Source organism: Crocodylus siamensis, chromosome 1, assembly GCF_052110815.1.
Source record: "Crocodylus siamensis isolate JL-2025a chromosome 1, ASM5211081v1, whole genome shotgun sequence".
NCBI lineage: Eukaryota > Metazoa > Chordata > Crocodylia > Crocodylidae > Crocodylus > Crocodylus siamensis.
In genome coordinates, this window is record NC_143395.1 from 340,846,700 (window position 1) to 340,859,820 (window position 13,121).

The window sequence follows — 13,121 nt, forward strand, 5'->3', positions numbered from 1 at the left end:
AACTATCTAGGTGACATTTCTGCAGAAAAGGATCTAGGGCTTATAGTGTATCAAAAACTGATCATGAATCAATAATGTCATGTCAAGGAAAAAGTTGACACTATGTTACTGCAACAGGGGGGCAAAGACTCCTGCTACTTTACGATGGGAAAGCAGCAGGTTTCATAGTTGATAGGGTCAGAAGGGACCTGAGCAGATCATCAAGTCCGACCCCCTGCCATGGCAGGAAAAAGTACTGGGGTCAAACGACCCCAGCAAGGTGTTTGTCTAGCCTCCTCTTAAATACCCCCAGGGTAGGAGCCAGCACAACTTCTCTTGGAAGTTGGTTCCAGATCCTAGCTGCCCTGACTGTGAAGTAGCGCCTCCTGAAGTCTAATCTGAATCTACCCTCTGCCAGCTTGTGACCGCTATTTCTAGTCACTCGTGGTAGTGCTCGGTGGAACAGGGACTCCCCCAACAGGGTCCCCTCTGACTAGCTTGTAGATGGCCACTAGATCCCCCTCAACCATCTCTTGTGGAGGCTGAACAGGTTCAGCTCCCTTAGCCTCTAGTCGTAGGGCCTGCCCTGCTGCCCCCTGATTATGCGAGTGGCCCTCCTCTGGACCCTCTCCATGTTGTCCACATCCCTCCTGAAGTCTGGTGCCCAGAACTGGAAGCAGTACTCCAGCTGCGGCCTGACCAGTGTCGCATAGAGGGGGAGAATCACCTCCTTGGACCTGCTTGAGATGCATCAGTGGATGCATGACAAGGTATGGTTGGCCTTCCTGACTGCATCCCCACACTGCCGGCCCATGTTCATCTTGGCATCAATGATGACTCTAAGATCCTTTTCTGCCTCTGCACTGATGAAAAGGGAGTTCCCCAGCCTGTAGGTATGGTGGTGGTTCTTCCTCCCCAGGTGCATCGCCTTGCACTTGTCAGTGTTGAACCCCATCCTGTTCCCATCCGCCCACCCCTGTAACTTGTCTAGGTCTGATTGCAGCCTATTCCCCTAATCTAGCATGCCCACATCCTCCCCACATCTTAGTTGGTAGGGTCAGAAGGGACCTGAGTAGATCATCAAGTCCGACCCCCTGCCATGGGCAGGAAAGAGTACTGGGGTCAAACGACCCCAGCTAGGTAATTATCTAGCCTCCTTTTGAAGACCCCCAGGGTAGGAGTGAGCACCACTTCCTATGGAAGTTGGTTCCAGATCCTAGCCGCCCTGACTGTGAAGTAGCGCCTCCTGATGTCTAGTCTGAATCTACTCTCAGTCAACTTATGGCCATTATTCCTTGTTACTCCCAGTAGTGCTCAGGGGAACAGAGGCTCTCCCATTGCCTGCTGGTCCCCCTTGACAAGTTTATAGACGGCCACCAGATCCCCTCTCAGCCTTCTCTTGTGGAGGTTGAATCAGTTCAGGTCCCGTAGCCTTTCCTTGTAGGGCCTGCCCTGCTGCCCCCTGATCATGCAAGTGGCCCTCCTTTGGACCCTCTCAATGCTGTCTACATCCCTCCTGAATTGCAGCTCCCAGAACTGGTCACAGTACTCCAGCTGTGGCCTGCCCAATGCCGCATAGAGAGGGAGGATCACCTCCTTGGACCTGCTTGTGATGCAGCTGCGGCGGCATGACAAGGTATGGTTGGCCTTCCTGACTGCATCCTCACACTGCCGGCCCATGTTCATCTTGGAATCAATGATGACTCCAAGATCCTTTTCTGCCATGTGCTGATGAGAAGGAAATTCCTCAGCTTATAGGTATGCTGCTGGTTCTCTCTCCCTAGGTGCAGTACCCTGCACTTGTCAGTATTGAATCCCACCCTATTCTCATCCGCCCACTCCTGCAATGTGTCCACATCTAGTTGTAGCCTGTCCCCCCCTTCTAGCATGCCCACCTCTCCCCACATCTTAGTGTTATCTGCAAATTTGAACAAGGTGCTTTTTACCCCCTTGTCCAACTGGTTGATGAAGATGTTGAACAGTGCAGGCCCAAGGACTAAGCCCTTGGGAGCCCCACCGCTCACGTCCCTCCAGGTCGAAAATGACCCGTCCGCCACCACTGTCTGGGTGCGGCCCTCCAGCCAATTTGTGAACCATCTGACGGTGTAGGCATCAACACCACAGTCACCTAATTTTTTAATGAGAATGGGGTGAGAGACAGTGTTGAAGGCCTTCCTAAAGTAGAGAACCTAGCCTCAGTTTGAGGTCACCCTGGAAAGCATCATTTAAAATGATTGTACGCTTGACATGAAAGTCTGACCTCAGGGAAGTCAGCAACAAAAGTACCACTCAATTCAATGAGGCCAGAATTTCACCACTGAAATAGGCCATTCTGTTCTTCTAATACTATTGGTTTAATATTTAAATTATATTCTTATATTTTACCTTCACATATGTTAAAGCTTTGTGAACTTTTTTTCTAATTTTAATCAGTATTGACCTTTTGTATTCCTTATTTGGAAAACTCCACACTTTTACCAGCTTTAGATAAACACTGAATTCTATAAAAGTTTTGTGCTGAATTCTGAGGCACAAATAAAGTGTATATTTTCCTCATACAGAACTAGCAAGATGCTTTTCTTTGCAGATTAGAAATGCCTTTTTACCAGTGGAAACGTTCCACTTCACAGCTATCCTACGATAATGCTCCCCAGCTAGAAATCTTCCACAGTATGATAGTTATCTCTGTTCCTGAGATCTGTGAAGGTCACTTCAGCAACCAAGTTTAAAAAATAAACACTTTCAATAGAAGGAAAAACACATTTAATTGAGTTATCAAAATGTAAAACTGCAGCTATCCAGGGGTGGATCCAGAGGGGGTGTGACGGTGTGGTCACACCTTCTCATCCACTTGCCTGTGCTGCTGCATGACAGTTCTTGGTGCAGAGTCTGTCCGGAGCGCCTGCTTTTATATTGCTATAGAGGTCCACGATGCTTACTTGAACTGCTGATCTCCCCTCCTTTCTTCTGATGGTCAGCTCAGCAAGGGGAGAGGAAGACAAAAGACAAACAGCAGCATCCATTCAAAAGCAAGTTTCCAGCCAGAACCTGCCCTGATCTGCTGGGAAGGGTATGAAGCTAATCCCCTTGTGGGGGAGGCAGAAGGCATCCTGGGATGCTGAGGGACTTTGACTGAATTTGAATGTGGAGGGGATTTGGGACAGAAGTTCAAGGAGCCAATTTAATCTAAATCAGTTATGTCTGATACTACATCCATCCAGGTTCACCTAAAACAAGTTTTGGCCATTTTGAAAGCAGTTTATGTGCACTGAATTTCTGTTGTGTTACAGAGTAGAATGGGTTTCCAATTGCTTATACCAGTTTGTGTGTAACTTCTGTCCCTAGTCTTCATGTGCTAGTAATCAAGCATTAAGGAGTATACCAGCTATGATGCAATTTTTTCCTTCAGCAGCTTTCTGCAACTGATCTTCATGTCAAGAAGATGTAACAGGTTTAAGTGCATGTTCTAAAGGTTAGTTGAACTGAATATATGCAGAGGTGACTCCCCCACCCCTCACCATACTTCGATGGGCTGTAACTGGAACAAATTATATCCAAAAATATGTGGATTCACACAGCTTACAAGCAGTACTACATTTATTCTAGGACTGATAAAATACCGAGAGAGAGAAAAAAAAAAAAAAAAAAAAAAAAAAAATCAGCCATGGTCTGTTGAGTGGGTTAGTCAAATAAATACATATGGCACTGAACTGAGTAACAGTATTTTTGTTCAGCGGTATAACCATTATAGACTTTTCCTCTACATTTCCTCTAACTAGAGTTTCCACTAACACCTACTGCAAAACTGGAAGTCATCTCTCCAAAGTCTAAGATCACCACAACAAATAGATCATTCTGCGAGAAGCAGCTGCAGCCCACTCAATGCTTCTAGCTAGAAAGTCTGCCATGACAGATTTTCCCAACAGCTGGACAGGATTCTAGCCAAGAGAGAGATTGATCAGGGGGTGCAGCTTGGAAGCTCATTTCATATATTCCATCATTATCTACTAAATATTTTACTAAAGACTCAAGTTCTCGCTCCAGAAAGACTGTTGAGTGATTCCATCTTGCAATACTAGATGTAAACTAGCATTACGCTATTTAAGCACGCAGTATTTGGGAATGGGAGACTAATGCCCTCATTATGCTTTGATGGCAATGAAACAGCCATTTATCTTTTCCATCATACAGACTTTGAATACAAATGGGAGCCCAAACTACCTTCAGGATGGCAAAGAGGAGGCAGAAAGGTTTTTTTTATTTATTTATTTTTTAAAGAGCTACCTCCTTCCTTAGGTCAGCTCAACTGTGCTCAAGGACCTAATCAACCTTTACTGTAACCAGTAAGGCAGCTTGCAGAAATACAGGATATGAAAGTAGAAGTTGTGAAAAAGGCTGCCAATTCATCTGTTGAATAATGCAGGTGTCATGATTGCATCCTGGCTAAATTCTAATATACCTAATACATTGGTGAATACCATAATTTCCTATGTTTTTAGTACTCCAATTATAGAAGTACAATCCTAAGCAGCAATTTTTAACTGGTAAAATACTATTAGATTGTACTGAGCAGTTATTGCAAATCTAGATTGCCTATTTAGTTACAGTACAGCACTTAGGAATTTTTTTAATGGTTTTTAGAATGAAGGAGTCTGGGCCAGGATTGCTAAGCTGAAGCTCTAGATGCTAAAATTATTTCCGGGTGACACAGGGTATGACAAAAAAGTGCCACACATGTCTGGGACTTGGCAGCACGTTGCAATCTTGCCAAATCACTCTGGATTGTATCATCCTCCTTGTGCATGGCTGGTTCTCTTCAGAAATGCATTTTCTAAGGGACCCTACAACTCTAATACACAAGACTTAAACAACTAATTGCACCAGTGCATCACCAGAGTAAGTGCAAAGATTGTAATGTAAATATCTCAAAGGGCAGTTGCGTGACAGTGAGTTAACTGAATAAAAAATATGGTGCAATAGGCTGCAGTGATCCGGGAGATCTCAGCAAAGGTTCAGTATGGCTTCAAGCTGTTCGGATGTTGGAAAATGAAATTTAGGGATTTACATTGAAAGTATTTTGAGCTAGCAGATTTAAAAAAACAAAATACTAGTAAGTTCTAGAATGAATACCCAATCTCTAGCAAATCCAGCTGTAGTAGCAAACAAAGGTCATAAATGACAACACTCACTTGATGAGCATGAAATGCCACAACATCTATCACAGTGAACTGCACAATGAACTGACCAAGTCGTGATTCAGGGTATGAGAAATAAAAATGTATTGCTTCTTTAGGAACAGAATGAGTTGCTATGGCAAACAATAACTCTTCCTTTTGCTAAATTTTTTAATTCCTGACTTGCTAAAAGTAGAAAGAAAACCACCAGAGGTAACCATGCTATCCTTAATGACTAAACGGTGGAGAATTCAAACAAGAAAGAAATTGCCCAAATAACCTATCCCAGTTCTCAGATCACTTCAGACTTCTGAGAAATGGAGGATTTTCTGAAGGTTTTATGTTTGGCCCAGGATTTTCTAAATCCCAAAGAAAAAGGACAGATAGGTATCCTGATTATTTCTCAGTCAATACCAATGACTGAAGTTTCGTGATCTCAGCAATATTGTTTTCAGAAGGCTGTGCATTAAAATTAATGACAAGACAGATTCTTTGGGGAGAAGCATTTCTAGCAGTTTGATTAATTCATTAAGCTCATTTTTAAAAAGAGCAAAATAAAAATAAGTTCATCTGCAGATAAAACAATGACTTTTAAAACAGAGCTCTCCTGAAAAGAAACCTACTAAACGTTATTTAACTATGGTGCTCAAACCACTATGTTTCTAAATACTTATATAGAATAATTTTATGAGAATATCCGGTAAGTTTCATGGCATTTAAGTGCTGGTACATGTGTAAGAGTGATGGTAAAAAATATTTTTAAAAGCAGAATTTTACAAAGTATGACTTCAAAGCATCTACTAGTCATAGAAAAGCTTCTACCATGCCTAGTTTAAGTAGCACCTTAAAAACTAATAGGATTACTTGTGGAGTAACGTGCTAGTCAACATAAATAAGACCATTAGAATAAACCCCTGATTTTCTTGAAATTTTAAAATTGATAGCTTTTGAGGCACTTGAGTTTAAAAGTTCCCCATCCTTCATTCCTCTAAAAGTCTGGTGCAGTTCTCCAAAAATTGCTCCTAAAACCTGAAAAAAATAAGTGTTTTCATTGACTCAGCTGAAGTACAAAAGGTAACCAAAAAAGTTTCGTGGCACCATAACTGTTAGAAAAATAGGTCCTACACTTTTCTTTTTAACTCTGAAGTGGTCCTTTATAAAAGAAAAGATGTACCTGTGCTGGGTATGCTGTGTTACTATTTTCTAACTGGCATTTCAATATTATACTACTGGCTCCTTTTAAAAGGTTCTAAACTAACCAACACCCACCATCAAAGACTTCAGAGCCCATCCATATAGTAGCCTAGCATCTGACTCATCCACACTGTCAATATGGAAAATAATAAGAACTAATGTATGTTGACACTGGATTTGGACCCAGCACCTATACCTTTGTTCTGGATGGGCACAACCCTCAGACAGACCACAACACCTGCCAGTCAATAATAGGCAAATTTATTGATATAGAGTAAGAACAAAAAAAGCAACAATACAAACAATTCTATATCTACCAATCCTAGGGCTGTCATCAGAGTCAAAGTACATCTGGCCAGGATGCAGGCTCCACTCTGAGGCTCTCTCTTAGGTGTCAGCAGTCTGGAAGTGGGATGCTGAGGCTCACAGCCCCCCTCTGGTGGGGTGCACGCTGGTATGCCCTCAGTCCATGGTGGCGTCAAGGACCCTTCAGGTGACAGGATCAGGGATGGGGACCCCTCTCAGGGAGGACGAGGAGGGACAGCAAAGAGGGACAGACAAGACAAAGGGAAGGACCCTTTGTTAAATCTCAATTCTTTGCTTTTGTATTCTCCTTCCCCCTTGATGACTCTTCATCTGTGGTTGGTTGTCGCTTTATGGTCACACATCCACACAGCCTTCTGGGCCTTCTCCTAATTTGGTCTGTTCCCCCCAAACCAGGACTTAGGCCCCTCTCTCTCTGAGGCCTTGTTGGTGTCACTTATGTTATGGGACAGTACGGTACATACTTCCTTTGGCTCCCAGGCTGTTTCCTAGACTATGTGTCCTTGTTAGGCTAGACAGCCTGTCTACTTCCAGGGCCATGAGAAGCTGTGTGCGCATCTCCCAAGCTCTTTAGAAATCCATTTAACCCCTACTGCCCATCTTGACCCCCTGTAATGCATATGTACATACCTATAAGCCAATTCCCAAAAAACAGGCCTTTAAATACCATTTCTAATATAAAGACCTTTATGCATTTACAAGTAATTGAAACATGATAATCAAGGATCCTCGTTTTCTCTAATAACTCCCCACCCAATTTTGAAATTTAAAAAAGTAACTCAAAAATCTACCTTTTCCTCCGATTAAAATGAAACACCACTACACACATATATACATACATATATACACACCTATATCCATATAGGTGTGTGTACATATTTTACACACACACACACACACACACACACACTCTGATAGATAGATAGATAGATAGATAGATAGATAGATAATTTATATGTCTATATATCTACAGATACTGGTTGCATTTCATTTTAATCCCAGAAAATAGGAGTATTGTGTTACTTCTTTTAATCTGAAAATTGGGAACTTTTTAAATCAGAGAAAACCGGGATCCCTGATGATCATTACAGCCAATAAACATCCACTGTAGAAACTAGATCAAAATAGGGCAACAAACTAGTGCCCCATTGTGCAGACCCCATGATCACTGAGGTGGGACTCAGTCATTAGAGGATGGAGAGAATAGAGATCATGTGAAACATAGTACTTTCTTAAAATATTTGATTCTGTGTCTAATTCACATTGGCTTCTGTACTAGTCATGTAACATGAACTAAAAAAAATGAACAGAATATTGTAATAAGAGGATACTCAAGGGTGCTACAAAGAGTGCTCTAAGAACAATCTTAAATGACCGGACAAACAGAATAAATTAAACCTGAGGATAATGGCACATACCTTTGTGAGTATCCCTGGCAAAAAAGGATGGAGAAGAGATTTAGTGAGCTTTAGTAAGACCACCTGTAGAAGACACAGCTCAGTTCCAGATCCTTCTGTAACAGAAAGATGTCGGCAAATGGAAGTAGGGAGGGAGAATTCTGAGAAAGCCAAATACATAATGTAGGTATAAGAGGGATGGATTTATAAGGAAAGATTAAAGAGATTATAGGTGAAGAGGAAATGGATTACATGGCTCCAAGTAACCAAAAAAGAAATATAACACCAACATAAAGGAGGAATTACTAAGAAGGGTTGCATAACTAGAGACACGTGGATGAAATTAAGTACAGGACATTTGATCATTATGAAAAAAGTTGCTGGAACATAGATTCCAAGAGACATGTGAAGTGGTAGGAGCACTATGTATTAATTTAATACAAACTAGCTTGGAGACTATATTTTAAGATTCTTAAATATTTTTTAAATGAAGGCTATTGACTATTATGAATGAAAATTATAATAAAAATCCAAATTTCAAAATTAGGATTATATGAAATGAAATAAACAGCAGTAAAGCCACCATTTTTTAATCTTACGCCGAGCTACAAAAGCAGCTTGCTAACTCCAATGAAGAAGTATGGCTTGAAAATGTGATTAAGTACAGCACCAACCAAGGAAATCAAGAGATGAATCTTCAAATACAGGTACAACAAAAAAAAGGATTTCAATGACTTTTAAGGAAAAGAAATATTATTCTATTCTTTTTTAAACCCGAGTCATTCTACTGTGTGGCTCAGTTGATTAATACATTGTCCTTAGCTGACAAGCATTTTGAGAGCTGTGAAAAAGTTGAAAGGAGGTTAATTATAATTGGGACAAATGAAATGTCAATTTGTGTTATTTGATGTAGCCTTGTAAAATGATTACAGTTTCCAATATTTCCTTGAGTAGTCAGACCTTCTGTGACCCTTTGTGGGTAATACCCTTCTTTCTGATCCATGGCTTTTGAGTCCACTGGAATGTCAGAGCATATCATTAATCAAAAATTAAGAAGAGACGTGAAAAATAATAGGACTTTAAAAGCAGATGCCTTCTACATCATGTTAGTTAAGCACATCCCAGTGTGAATTGACAAGTGAGTGCCAAATTAAAGAGACTGAAGCCCTCATACATTAAGAAAATTAAAGCTAATGTAGAACAGATCAAAGAATTTTGGTTTTTAAGTCGTTCTTCCTTCCTCCCTCCTCCCATCTCCTTACTTAATAAAGCAAAGGTGAGTCTAGCTCTTTAACCAGGGTGTGGGCCTAAAAGATCACGAGGAATTTCCATAACGTACATTCAGCCTGAGAGAGCTTCATTGTGAAACCTCCAAGAAAAACCCACAGCTTGATTAGAGCTTGTAAAATAATGGATTTTTGTTGAAAATCTGTAAATATTTTTTCACACAAAGTTTTCAGAAAAAAGGGTTGTTGTGTTTTATCTTTTTTTTTATTTAACTACCTCTAGTGGTGGCGATTCAAGTGTCCTTCCTTTTAAATCTGTACTGAATTAGTGCTGCCAGAAGTACTGCACTTTGAATGAAATATCAAAATAAGGGCAATTCATGGCAAGATTATTTTACCAAGAAGCAAAAACCCTTCTATTGGTATTTGAAGAGTAATAAGCAGGGATCCTGGTTTTCTCTGATTAAAAGAGCCCCAATTTTTGGATTTAAAAGAGGAATGCAAAATCCACCTTTTCCCATGATTTAAATGAAATGCCACATAGATATAAATATATGTGGTGTTTCATTTATACATATAGATTTTAGGTTCCCAATTTTTGGATTAAAAAAGTGATTTTTTTTTTTAAATCAGAGAAAACCAGGATCCCTCATAATAAGGGATAGGTGCCACCCTACATAAATTCTGGATCTGAAGGAACAATTCCCTCTTAATAACCTTTTGGCTTATTTTTTTCTGTGGCAAGGACGACACATCATACGAGATTGCTTCTCGGGTACACAGTTGTGGTAGAGGAGGTTTGTACTTGGAGCTCCAGGAAGTACAGAATGAGACACAGGGCTCTGCAATATGAACAAAATAGAAGCAGATGGAAGGAGAAAGTGAAAAGGTTGGATGTGGAGAGGATTCCCCAGGCAATCCTGTAGAACAGCAGTTCTCAGCCTTTTTGGACTCGAGGCATCCCACCATGACTTTTGTGAATGGAGTAGCACCCAATTTCAAAACCTAATTTATATATAACAGTGCTTACTTTCTTACACAGGGGCTGAGCAGTAGGGGCAGGGTATTGCCCAAGCAGGGACAAGCCTGAGACTGCCTTATCTACTTAGCTCATCTCCTCACACCTCACTTACCTCCTTACCCCTCACAGCACTCTTCAAAGGATCTGGCAGCACCCCAGGATGCCCCAGTACAATGGTTGAAAATCACTGCTGTAGATTCAAACTGCAGGCCCAATGGCATGAGAGCCATAGGACTACACAACATCTGGGTGGTCGGTGGCAGTGATATGAGGATTCCTCAAAAATTCCCAGAATTCAGTTTATTAGGAGGATCATTACTTTCTGTGGTGTGAACCAGGTACTGATAGTTGGTGTGACATGAACACTGATCCATTGCTAACCAATCACATGGCTTGGTGGTTATGCACATGCTGACTGACTGCTGTAGAAAGTAGTGCAAGCTGAACAGCCAACCTCCATAGAGAAGGGGACTGCTGGCAGCCATATTCTATTCAGTTTTCATCCAAGGACACATTTTCTAGAAAAAGATGTTACTTAAAAAAAAGTCACAAACCTACTTGAAAAACAAAGGCTTTGCAAGAGCAAAATTATGTAAGTGGTTTTTTAAAAAGAGTGAGCCAAATCTGCAATTTATAGCCAACCTTTGAGTAGGTGCAGTTTCTGGAAGTTAATTCCATCTTGTCCAAGTTCCCGGCAAGAGAGGCATCTTAAAGCATTGCAGAAGTTCCCAGGGAATCATTTCCAGGAGGCAAAACGTAGAAACAGAGATACTTCAGAGTTAACAGACTTAGATGAAGACAGGAAGTCCTTGCAACAGAACTTTTCTGGTGTCGCCATGCAGGAAATTGGGAGTAAAATTTGAAAAGCCAGTGAAGTGGAATCATCCTGTGTCAGTATACAGCAGATACTACAGAAAGTTGCAATTTGAAGCTCCTGTATCCATCAGCCATGGCCTGCTACTTGTGAGCCTGTAACAGATGCTTGCCTTGCCAGTTCTTCCCCGCTCTACATCTGTGCATGTGTCCAGCTCAAGTTCAATACTTTGTATTTGTTTTTAGGGAATTAAATTTAACCTATCAAGACCAGTTTGAATTCTATCTTTGTCATCCAAGATGCTTCTATTCCCCGCTAATTTTCCATTTTCTGCAAATTTTAATAGTGTATTTTCCAGTTCGTCATCCAAGTTCCTATTAGCATTAAACCAGAGTCAGACATTCCTATGGGGTTCTGCATGATAAGGCCTCAAATCACTGACATCAAACCACTATTCTTTGAGTATGGTTTTATAACAGTTGTATAAAAATATCATCCAGACCAGATTTCCTTATCAGCACATGATGTTAGGCTCTGTTAAAAGACTTACTGAAGTCAAGATACTCTACTGTTTCCTGTAGGGTGCACTGAAACATATTCCTGTTAAAAAAAGAGAACACACATTTGTTTGAAATGATATCTTCTTCGCAACTCTGAGTTGACTTTTCTTACCACCACATTACATGGGAGGGCCTAGATTCAAGGATTTACATGCTCTAGTTGCTTTGGAGTAAGAACAGATACACCTTTTCCTCTAACAAAACGGTGGGCAAAAGTACAGTTCGTAGATTGAATCCAGCTCACCAACAGCTTTGATCTGACTTGCAGGTGAAGGGCCACAACTAATTGGATCTGGCCCAGAGGCAGCCTCTGGCTCTGCCCACCACATGGTGCCAGGTAGGTTTGCTTCCACCCAGCAGCATCAGGCTTTTGTGGACCCAGGCAGGCGTCAGCGTCAGATGCGAGCACCACTGGCAGGTTCTGCGTTAGAGCTCGGGAACCTGCCGACTGTGCCCATGGCTGACACCACCACCCACCTGACATGGCAGCAGTTCCTGCCTGGGCCCACAGCTGCCAGCAGGTTCCAGGTCTGGGTAGGAGCTCTGGGTAGGAGCTTCCACCATGCCAGGAGGGTGGCAGCATCAGCTGTTGATGCCACTAGCAGGTTCTGCATCTGGGCTCCTGAACCTAGCAGCAATGTCTACTGTCGATGCCACCACCTGACCGTTGCAGCCAGCTATAGCTCCAGTGGGTTCTGGAAGAAGGGGGAGGCAGAGAGCTCGAGTGAGAAATGGACAGACCAACTGAAGAGGAGCAAGCGAGCGGGCAAGACAAAAGAGGAGCGAGTGGGCGAGACAGAGATTGCAAGACAGAAGAGGAGAGAGAGCCAGCAGACAGACAGATGAGGAAAGAGCAGAAAAGAGAGTGTGGAGAAGAGAGAGGGAGAGAGAAAGAACACCAGGGAGGAGGAGAGAGAGAGAGAATGGGAGGGAAAGAGAGACAAAAAGATGAGAAGACAGATGCACAGAAAGAGAGAGAAAGATGGATGTAGCCCTTGACTGGTCCCCAACACTCATTAAGTGGCCCTCCACCTGAAATAATTGCCCATCCCCGATCTAACATGCGATTCAGCATAGACCTAAATGTCTATGTGCACAAAGTCCTGCACACTTCAGTACAGATCCATGTATACTGAAGATTAGGTGAGAACAAACAGAACAAGGCACTGGAATACATTGGTATCACACTTGCTCAGTTTGTCATTTACTTTGAACAAGAGCTACATGGTAGCCTCCGAATCCCAGTCAAGGTTGTTTGGGATTCACAAGCTAGACACTCCTGTGCCTAAGTCCTCCTGAGGGGCATGATCACTTTGGAGAACACCAAGTATGCCTAATGGAGGAAGAGGAGGATGACGATGATCCTATTTTTTCCCCACAGCCAAAATTATGACACAGGATTGAAGCAAAGATATACTGCTCTCCACCATAG